At 50.3% G+C, this 8,331-nt stretch overlaps 1 long non-coding RNA gene across 1 annotated transcript; it reads right to left on the bottom strand.

The window, feature by feature from the left end:
- Positions 1-628: 628 nt before the first annotated feature.
- Positions 629-6,658, bottom strand: LOC106149501. The gene is made up of 3 exons (XR_001235729.1): positions 5,669-6,658; positions 2,987-4,257; positions 629-2,155 (listed from the first exon to the last, which is right to left on the bottom strand). It is a non-coding gene; the product is annotated as an uncharacterized LOC106149501 (long non-coding RNA).
- Positions 6,659-8,331: the final 1,673 nt, after the last annotated feature.

Below are 8,331 nucleotides of genomic sequence, written 5' to 3'. Positions count from 1 at the left end.
GTCAGGTGGACGTGCATGGAGAGACCCGGAAGCCAGCATGACAGCCTCCTCGGGGCGGGTCCTCTGCGGTCCGCGGCTCCACAACCCCACATACCCCCTGCTTCCAAACTGCGGCTGTCAGAGTCTGACCCGGGCGGGGCCGGGGCCTCCCCTCCCGCCAGGGTCTCCCCTTTAGGGCTCAGATCCTTGTTATTCCCCTTCACACATTCACCCCAAAGCACGTTCGTCACGGGTGCCACCCGAGTGCCTCTGTTAGAGGACGGCAGATCGGGAACGCGCTCCAGACGCCCGCGCGGCTCCTTTCTGAAATCAATATTCAGCCCGCCGCCGCTTGGTCTGCGCAGCAGTAAATCAGTTCACTGCTCCCCACATCCCGAGTCCCCGAGTCCCCGAGGTACAAGCACTGGGCCGCAGGGGTGCCATCCGTGAGTTCCAAACACCCGCTGGTGGTTAGAGCACAGCTACGGACTTTCTCATCGCCCGCCCCTGGCTCGTCAGCTGTCTCAAATTCTTGATGTCTTTTCAGCCAAACACTTCAGGCGGTTGAGTTTTTAAATACCTTCAAAACTGTCACACCAGCCCGCAGGAGGATCGCTGCAAGTTCGAGGCCAGCCTGGGCCACATAGTGAGTTCGAGGCCAGCCTGAACTACACAGCAAGACCCTGTCTCAAAAGACCAGTAATAAATATATAAATATCTTTGAAACTTTAAACACGATGTTCAAAGCAACGGTTCAGGGGGGCTGAGCTTTAGGGTAGCACGGCACTGTGGATGGAAAGTGCTGCCAGGCCTCCAGCTTGGGGGCAGAGGACAAAGTGCCCGGCCACTGCCTCCCTTTGGCACATTCCCCGGGGGCAGCTGGGGGACAGAAGCACCCACCCGTGACCACCTTGCACTCCCACTAGTAGGCTCTGTGGACCTCCGCACGCACCCGGATTGCTATCCGTGCACTCCACTCCCTCGTTGTCAGGGCCTCCGCTGCTGGGTGCAGAGAGAGAGGCTGGAGGGGCCACACCAGCGTCCCCAGCTCTCTGCTCCCCAGCTCCACCTGGGCCCCGATTAGATAGCAGGGATGACAGGCCCTCTCTGAGCCAGGTCTGAAGAGGCTGGGGTGCTGCACTGCCCCGCACACACCACGTGTCGCAGGAGAGCTCAGGTCCCTGACACTGGGTGTGTCTCAACTGGAAAGAGCAGTTACTGGATGAGAGGGACCGCAGACACCCAGACTCACAGGTCACAGGGCTGAGCGGTGCTGACTAAGGCGCGGGCGCCCGCACAGGGCACCGACCTGGTCCCCTGTCCCCGCACTGCACTCCCAGCCACTCCTTAGCTGACTTAGGCCCCGGGCTCCCGACCGCACGGCCCTAAAGCTGGATTGCTGCGCATCCCAGTCACACATTACTCCGAGATGAGTCTCAGAAAGTATTTCCTCTGCACTTGGACTCCCGTCTACAAGGCCTGCCGCTCCTCTCTCCACTCTGCGGAAGTCACTGGGGGATGTCGCGCGCGCAGCACCAGGCCTGCCACCCTCGCCAGCCACAGCCCTGGGTGGAATTACAACAGGCTCCCGGGGGCGGGGGACAGGCGGGGACCAGGTGGGCAGCGAGCCACCAGCCAGTGGCTCTGCACACGTCCTCTCCCTTCGAGGGCACAAACTGTTCTTTCACTTCGGTTCCACTGTTTATTTTAATTGTGATGAAGGTGAGTTTCATAATTTACACTGGTTTTCACATACAACTGGGCATTATATTCTTCCACACCTCTGCAGCTACGGATTCAGCCCTCTGAGACGGCTGGAAAGAAAACAGTTCTAACCCTGCGCCTGGGAGCACGCCCTTCGGCCACCGTACACATTCGCAAAGCCAGCAGCCCCTCTCACTCAGGAAAAGAGAAATTACTTCCCTGGGGCCTAGAATCCTGAACGAACTCTGATAATCGTAACACACAGGTACAATGAAGTCCAACCCATCTGGATGCCGCTTTAAAAGAATATAATCCAGCCAGAAACTGTGGCTCTGATTAACAAAAAGCTCAAGAAAGCGTTGATGCATGAGATTTATGTCTCATTCTCCGCCTGCAGAAGCCCGCTTTAAATTACACTCCTTCATCAGCTCAACTTCATTTAGCTCCCTGCCCGCAACTCTCAGCTCCAGATCTGTAGAACACACAAAAGAAATATTAGAAATCTTTAAGAAAAATTCCCCGAATCAATTTTGTTTTACTTTTTTATTAACATGCCTTACTTACACCTACTGCTAGGCTTCGGTGTGATCTTTCAACACAAGCCTAGAGCATACATTAATCAAATCGAGGTCATTGGCATTTCCTTCTCCTCGCTTCTCTATGTTCATAGCCTCTGAGCGCTCTGTCCTAGGTCTTTATAAAATACACACTGTTCTTGTGGACTAACTTTACCCACCGGTGCTGCAGAATCCCCGGACCCGTTCTCTCTCTCCATGCGTATCTGATCCCCCAACCCAGCCTCCCTCCCCCCAGCCCCCAGCCTCCCAACCTCTCATAGTTGCTATCTTCATTTAGGCCAATTTGTTAAAGCTTCTACATATGAATGAATCAATTTTTTATTCTAATTAGAAAGTGATTTTCTACTCCTTTCTTCTGCCCAAACCTCATTTTGAATGTCTGAAATTTTAGCAGGTATTTTAATGCCTTTCTTTATGCAAAACTGAGCTCTGCCCTCTGGAGGACACTCGGCCCATGCTGAAAGGCACACTGCTCTGTCACAGTCTGGATCTAGAAGACCCCCGAGGGCTCCCGTGCACACGGCTTGGTACCCAGCTGGTGGCACCATTGGGAGGTCCTAGGAACTCAGCAGGTGGGGCCTGGCTGGAGAAAGCGGGACTCTGGGGACATTTCCTTGACAGGTATACTGGACCTTGGTCCCCCTCCTGCCCCCACCTCCATCCCTCCTCTCCTGCCCTCCCTCCTCTCCTGCCCTCCCTCCTGCTCCTCCTTCTTCCCAGCTCACCCTCTTCTTTCCTCTCCTTCCCCTGCTCCTTGTCCTCTTGTTCCTGGCTGCCAGGACGTGAACAGCTGAAGTTTCAGGGCCTCCCCCTCAGGCTGTGAACAATAGCATCCAGCAACCAGGGACTGAAACCTCTGAAATCATAAGCCAGCATAAACCCTTCCCTCTCAGGTATTCAGTCAAGTGATGAAACACTACCAAAGCCCATACTTTCTGTCTTCCTCTACATTCCCCTCTATCCTCTGCTATCGGGCCCTCTCCATCTCTGCCTGAGCTTCTCCCTCTTTGTGCCAGCACTGGCCCCAGGCGGAGGGCACAGCAGCTGGCTGAGATCCTCCAGCTCTCTCGCAAGAATACACTTACCTACTATTTGTCCCAACCGCACATTTCCTTTGTAATTTATAGCCACGATCTTGCTGCGGTACAGCTAGATAACTTGGTATAGCCTGTCGGGTGCCGGTGGGCATACAGAGAAACAGGAACTCTTACACACAGGGGGTGGGGATCTGAATTAGTACAGCCATTCAGGAGAACGGGATGGGGCTCCTCAAAACAGTGAAAGCAGCACTATCATGAGAACCAGCGCTCAAACTGCCGGGTATGCGACCAAAGGAAATGAAGCCAGGCTGTCAGAAAGAGATCTGCAGTCCCATGTTTACTGCAGCTCAACATTTATAACAATTCACAATAACCAAGATACAGACTCAGCCTAAATGCCAATCCACGGACAAGCAGAGAAGGTAAACAGGAACCATATAGACACAGAAGACGGAATGAGATGCCACAGCAGGTTGGAAGAGAAAGACTACGAAAAAATGAAGCAAGCCAGGTGAGGGGCCGGGGCGCTCAGGGTGTCAGGCGGGGTGTGGTGGAGGTGTCGATGGGGTCATCAAGACGTTGAGAGTGGAGAAAATAATTTTCAAAACACAGTAAAATCGTGGCTGTCATATGACATAAAAAGGAGCACTTCAAAGATGTTACTTTACCTATTAACCACCCAGAGAACCAGGCAGGCACTACCAGGGTTCAAAAACACAATGCGAACAGAGGCATCTACAGCATAGGAACAGGAAAACGAACATGCCACGGAGACAGAATGAGGTGGGGCGTCAGCCAAAGAACACAATTTGCATCTCCACAGACAAGAGTTATTTTGTGGTCAGTTCTCTATAATTAACATGGCCTCCGTAAACTCCAAATTAAGTCAGTCAGAGGAGCCGTCTCTCGGTCCCGACAGTATACAGGTCTCCATGGAAGCACAACCGTTTTCTAACCTGGAAGTGAGAGAAGGAACAATTTTGTCTACTTGGGAGGCTACAGAGTGGGCAGGAGCAGACTCTGGAGTCAGACTGTCGGGAGTCCTGCCTGGCTGTGTGAGCCGGGAGGTTACCGACCCTCTCTGTGCCGCAGTACCCTCCGAGGTCACAACCATGACACCCGTAGCTCCCTTCCCAGGATTACAGGAGTCACCAGACCTGGTACACAGCAGGCGCCATGCTGTGAAATCATGGGGCCGGGCTCGAAGAGTCATTCCGACATTGTACCCACCTTCATTAAATGTCCCTACACAGGCACTGAATCCGAGTGGTGACTTGGAATACGCTTATGTTTGTTTCTCTGAGAATTTTTGAAGTCTTATGGGTAACACAGATCACCTAGCGCCTGTTCTGACTCCAATTTAAGAAATCCAAGTATAGCTTGAGTGTGGTGGTGCACACCTGTAACCCCAGCACTTGGGAGGCTGAGGCAGGAGGATCACTGCAAATTCAAGGCCAGCCTGGGCTATGTAGTGCATTTCTGCAGCTCAAAGTTACGTTTTCTGCTCTCTGAGTTTTCAACTCTTTGTTTTCAGAGAGCAAATAATATGCGAATAGTTTTGTGCTCCTCTTAGTCTTTTCTCTCTTTTTTTAACCTTTGATTTCTGGCTGGGGAGGTAGCCAGAGATAGAGCACTTGTCCAGCTTGCCCAAGGCCCTGGGTTCAATTCCCAGGGCCGGCAAAAACAAATTATAAAAATCCTTGGTTCATTCTTTAACCTGGAAAGCCCCTCAAAGGGAAAGATGCCACAGGGAAACCGACCCCCGAACTGTTCCCGAGCCTGTTCTGCGGGTCACACAAGTATCGCCTCTCAGCTTCAGGGTCTCTACAGAAGGCAGGCACTTCTTAGGCTGTAACTCCTTAATAGGTCCCTCTTGCATATCTCTGTCTTCCTGAGAAACCACTCTGAAGATACCACCACGTATTACAGCAGCCATTGATATTTTCCTACTAATCTATCCATAACTGTGTAAAGTTTGTAATGTTCCTATCCTATTTCATAAATGGATGTCTGTTTATTATTATGTGTTTCCTACAACAACCATTGAGAATAGTTAATGATTTTTCAATAGGTCACTCATGTATAGCGCTATTTATTTTCTTTAGAAGCCACTTTGAAGATACCAAAGTATAGTACAACAACTCTTGATAATCTCCTACCTCTTTTGTCTGTAACTCACTATTATTTGTCTATTTGTTTTCCTGAGAAACTATTTTGTAGACAATAATATGTAAAATGATAACCATTGATAATTTCCTACCATTTTGTCTGTAATTTGCTAAGTCCCCCCTGTTATTATGTTATCCTTCTTTTATTCTTTAAAAAAAAAAAAAAAAAAAAAAAAAAAAAAAGAAGGCAGGCACTTACTTCCCTCTTCTTGGAGGCGGAGTTGCCTCCTGTCGGCCACAAGGTGGCGCCACGCCTCCTAATGTGAGCCGGCTGCCCAGGACCCTCGGGAGGCAGGTTTTTGCTTCCATTGTTAGAAGTCGCAACCAAATGCCCACTTGTTTGTTCTCTGGTCAGTGGACACCTAACGCGCCCTTTGCACGCTCGCGGTTTCACTTTTAAAGATGCACTAAGGTGGGAGTTGAGCAGAAAAATCACTTCTGAATCTAAGATTATACTAATGAAACGGTCAATTAAAAATATCTATAGTAAAAAAGTAGAGAGAAAAAGAACCGAAGCACAGGAAGAGCCTGGTGTTGCCCCGCTCCGCGTGTAGCTGGGTATTGGCTGAAACTCCCACGGCTGCGGAACTGGGGACGAGTCCCAAATCTTCCCACCGAGGTCTTCTCTGCCAGTTCCGTGAGGTGAAGCTACGATTATTATAATTTATTTTCAAAAACTACACTCAGGACTGTCAACCACCGTACAGAAAAATAAATGCGCAAGGCCGGCTCCGTGTCCTCTGAAGATTTTTCCCTCAATAACAAGTTTTTGCCTCCTCATTTACACTGTAAAGATCTAGACTGACCATTTTTTAAGGGACACAGAGAATACAGAAAGGAGAATGGAGTATTCAGCCCATTGATTTGCCCCTACTTGCAGTCCGGATATTTTCTAAGTAACTCTTTCGTCTGAGGAAAGAAGAAGATTTTACAGAAGAAATCACCGATAACCAGTGGTGACAAAACATGCAATTTACTGTGTGTGGACCACTCCTCTCTTCCTGAAATCTTGGTATCTGTGTGTAAATTAGAAGCCACTAGACTGATTCACTGCATGACTTTATTCATTTATTTATTTGTGCAGTACCGGGAACGGAGGCCAGGCCCTCCACACTCGCTACATCTGGAGCCCTTTTTTACTTTGAGACAGGATCTGGCTAAGTCACTAAGTTGCCTAGGCTGGGCTCAAACTTGTGACCCTCCTGTCTCAGCCTTCCAGAGTACTAGGATTACAGAAATGCATCACCACACCAGGCTCACTGGTGATCTGTACATGGGTGAGGATTCTTTGGAAAAGTGAATGGGTAGCTGCCTTGACTCTGGCGGGGAAAGCGTCTCTGGGATATTCCGCTTCCTCCCACACGTGAATCCATGCCGTTTCCCACCCCACCCGAGCACCACACACCCCGGCTCTGTCTGAGCCCGCATTTCCAGCAGAGGCCCGCAGCAAGACAGGAAGGGCCGTCCTCACTCCGGCTGCCTCACACGGGCCCCTCTTTGATCTCTAACTTGGCAATATCTCAAAATTTCCTAAGGTTCCTGATACACAGCTTGTTCTTTCCGAGCGTGAAGAAGAGGTGGTCCGTCTGCAGGGTCAGGAACCGGCTGTCCCAGAAGCACATGCCTCTTTCTCTGTACCTCAAATATTGCAAGTCAGTTTCAATAAGATGCTGCAAAGGAAAAGCTCAGAACAGTGCCCTGTGCATTACAAGCCATCAGCAACATGGTTTCCACAAATGGAGCTATATCTTTTTAACCATTATTTTCATTTTGGGAGACAGGTTCTTGTTATGTATCCCAGGCTGGCTTTGAATTCACTAACTCAAACTCACAGCAATCCTCCTGCCTCAGCCTCCCCAGTGCTAGGGTTACAGGTGCGTCTCCCCATGTCTGGCTTATGTATAGCCATTATTTCATTAGCATCAGCCAGTAGCAATGCGAAGCCAGCACCTGACAAATACTCGGTACTCAATAAAGAGGTGTGCGATGAATTACAGCCTCTTTCGATCTCAGTTTCCTTACCGTTAAGGTAGGAGCGCGCTGACTTCACAAACTCCTAAAATGAGTGAAAGAGCCTAGATGGTGGGTCATTTTTCCCCATCGGGAAAAGATGCATTTATTCACATTCTCTGGTGTCTTCCGACTGCCTGGATCCCAGCAGGCCAATGCAGTGTGTAAGCTGTTGTCTTCAACACACACCTCTGTGTAATTGCTTATTTGAAAACATCAGACAGAAGTTTTACTGGGCAGTCAAAGGAACATGAGCCTGCCAGATCAAAGTAGGTGACTGGTCACCCTGCCTCCCCAAATTGGGGCTGCAGCTCATTACAGCCAGCGGCTTAACCACATCCACCTCCCTCCCACATTAACGTGCCCAGGAAGCAGAGTCAGAAGCCCCGGGCTCTGCAGGGAAAATCTTTTCAGGTAACCAACCGTATCACAACAGCAGGCCACGTCTTGAAAGGTGAGCAGGGCTGTAAAAACCAGCGGTTCCCGCAACCTGGCTGATCTCTGCCCCCACCTCTGCCTGCGGGCGACTGCAGGCTCTGTGGATCACGCTTTTTCTCTAAACAGGCAGGCTGCTCCTTGCCGGATATTCTGGGACGAAAACCTGAGCATTCACTTTCTTTGCGATTGTTTTTGCTGTCTGTGTGGTTTGCATGAATCTCACTGCTGGCGCGAAGCACGGCTCTCTCCCGTTCTCATACTTGGTAGCACTCAGCTTCCTCTTCTGCAGGTTGCAGGCAGGAAACTGGAAAATGGGCCACAGGAAACCTGGCCTCCCACATCTGTCCCACTTTGTAACTGCAGCTCTGGTTTCAGCTGGCCTCGGGTGCCGGCTCTGTTTTAACCCTGCCTAGG

This window comes from Chinchilla lanigera, unplaced genomic scaffold (assembly GCF_000276665.1).
Source record: "Chinchilla lanigera isolate Chin_1 unplaced genomic scaffold, ChiLan1.0 scaffold00004, whole genome shotgun sequence".
Taxonomy (NCBI): Eukaryota; Metazoa; Chordata; class Mammalia; order Rodentia; family Chinchillidae; genus Chinchilla; species Chinchilla lanigera.
The sequence above is the reverse complement of the archived record's forward strand: the minus strand, read 5'-3'. Positions and strand labels throughout refer to the sequence as shown.